The following is a 2,679-nucleotide window of genomic DNA, read 5'->3' on the forward strand; positions in this document are numbered from 1 at the left end:
TAGGTGGTCTTTGAGAGCTGCTTTAACTGAAAAATTCCAATCCCTATGGCCAACTTATGCTGGGCCTCTCCAAACTTGGACTGATCTTCAAACAAAAAGCATTGGCAAAGGCCAATTCTAGGCCTATAAATGAAATCTTTCTAACTTGGCAGGATCTGCCAGAGCTTGCCCACACCTGACATGATCTTTAAAAGTCATTTCTAAGCCAGGTTAAGTCACTAGAGAAGTATTTTAGTAAAGGGGAAAAAATTATAAGCTACCAAAATGTCTGCCTACTTAGTTAATAGACAAATGAATATACAAATATAATAGGTTACTGCATCCATTTGATACTCATCATAAACTTAGAGGCTGTGATCACTAAGCACAGTGGCAGAGCTATTAGGAGAGAGGAATCTGTAGCTTGGAGGAAATGCAACAGGCATTGCTGTTAGTTCACCCCCAAGCCAAGATCCTCTTGGGCTTGGAGTAGGTCTGGAGTAGGGGCAAACCCACCAAAGACTTGACTTTGACTTAGAAAAACTGCCCATTTTTACTTTGAAAAACACATATTATGGAAAGTGTTTCCCAATGGCAAGACTTCCATTGCAAAGCTAGTGATTGGGCAGTAAGTTCCAGACAGGGAGAAGGCAATTCTAAGAGACATCAGGGTTGTTTTGGACTGGAGTGTGGATATAACTACACTGGCTCATGGGACCATGACCTTCAAGGAAGAAGCATAAGCACCAGAAACAACTGGAAAATGTCTGTCCATTCCCTCAGGGACAAGAAAGAGATGAATCATCAGGATGAGTAAAGGTGGAAGGAAGTATCTCAGAAGACAAGGACACAGAGTTCATGGGTCTCTGAGGAAGATGACATCTCAATGACAAAGACTGTGAAATAACAATAATGGAGTACTTAGATGAAATGGCAAATTTTGAAAAACAGTTTGCAGACCTCAAAGATCAGCTTTATACAGCAGTCACCAAAACCATTTGGTATTGGCTAAGAAATAGATTAGTGGATCAGTGGAAAAGGTTAGGTTCACAAGACAGAATAGTCAACTATAGCAATCTAGTGTTTGACAAACCCAAAGCCCCTAACTTCTGGGAAAAGAATTCATTATTTGATAAAAACTGCTGGGATAATTGGAAATTAGTATGGCAGAAATTAGGGATGGACCCACACTTAACACTATATACCAAGATAAGATCAAAATGGGTCCATGACCTAGGCATAAAGAACGAGATTATAAATAAATTAGAGGAACATAGAATAGTTTATCTCTCAGACTTGTGGAGGAGAAAGAAATTTGTGACCAAAGATGAACTAGAGACCATTACTGATCACAAAATAGAAAATTTTGATTACATCAAATTAAAAAGCCTTTGTACAAACAAAACTAATGCAAACAAGATTAGAAGGGAAGTAACAAACTGGGAAAACATCTTCACAGTCAAAGGTTCTGATAAAGGCCTCATTTCCAAAATATAGAGAGAACTGACTCAAATTTATAAGAAATCAAGCCATTCTCCAATTGATAAATGGTCAAAGGATATGAACAGACAATTTTCAGAGGATGAAATTGAAACTATTACCACTCATATGAAAGAGTGTTCCAAATCATTATTGATCAGAGAAATGCAAATTAAGACAACTCTGAGATACCACTACACACCTGTCAGATTGGCTAAGATGACAGGAAAAAATAATGATGAATGTTGGAGGGGATGCGGGAAAACTGGGACACTAATGCAAAATGAGGACATATTTTGATGGAAGTGGATTTCTTTGACAAAGAGACCTGAGTTTCAATTGATAAATGACAGACAAAAGCAGCTACACCCAAAGAAAGAACACTGGGAAACGAATGAACTATCTGCATTTTTGTTTTTCTTCCCGGGTTATTTATACCTTCTGAATCCAATTCTCCCTATGCAACAAGAGAACTGTTCGGTTCTGCAAACATATATTGTATCTAGGATATACTGCAACATATCCAACATATAAAGGACTGCTTGCCATCTAGGGGAGGGGATGGAGGGAGGGAGGGGAAAAAATCGGAAAAGAAATGAGTACAAGGGATAATGTTGTAAAAAAAAAAAATTACCCTGGCATGGATTCTGTCAATATAAAGTAATCATTAAATAAAAATTTAAAAAAAAAAAGATCAGCTTTATAAAGAATAAGTCCAGTGGATGTAAAGCTACAAGAAGCAATACTTGGAAACTACTGGCAACTTTGCAAGAAAATCTATAGAGAACTTTTCTTAGAATTAGTAAAGAGATATGACTGTGAAGTCCAATCTTCCAGTCTCACTGAGAAAGTGAAAAGCTCTTGTTATATTGCTGTACAGAGTGAACTAGAACAGAAAATTGGAAGGCTTGAAAAAGACAAGCACAGCATTGACAATATCTCAGAGCTTTGGAATAATGAGCTGCAGTCAAAGAAAAAAGAAACTTGATGAAGTTTGGTTTAAAAGGTATGATAGAAGCAAACTGAAACTTTACATTTCCCAACCTCAAAAAGGAAAATATTAAATAAAATATTCATAATCACTATCAATTACTAACAAAACCTATCCCTATTAGTTCTATTAAGTGTGGTGTGCCATAGGAGTAAAAAGGTATCTAATAATTTTGACATTCTCATAACATTATGTAAATATTCATATTTGTAAGTAACATTTTGTATTTA

The 2,679-nt window shown here is 36.3% G+C and overlaps 1 pseudogene; it reads left to right on the forward strand.

Annotated features, from left to right (window-relative positions):
* Positions 1 to 742: 742 nt before the first annotated feature.
* On the forward strand, positions 743 to 2,446 carry LOC127561661 (breast cancer metastasis-suppressor 1-like protein; annotated as a pseudogene).
* The last annotated feature ends 233 nt before the right edge of the window (positions 2,447 to 2,679 follow it).

This window comes from Antechinus flavipes, chromosome 4 (genome assembly GCF_016432865.1).
Source record: "Antechinus flavipes isolate AdamAnt ecotype Samford, QLD, Australia chromosome 4, AdamAnt_v2, whole genome shotgun sequence".
NCBI classification, from domain to species: Eukaryota; Metazoa; Chordata; class Mammalia; order Dasyuromorphia; family Dasyuridae; genus Antechinus; species Antechinus flavipes.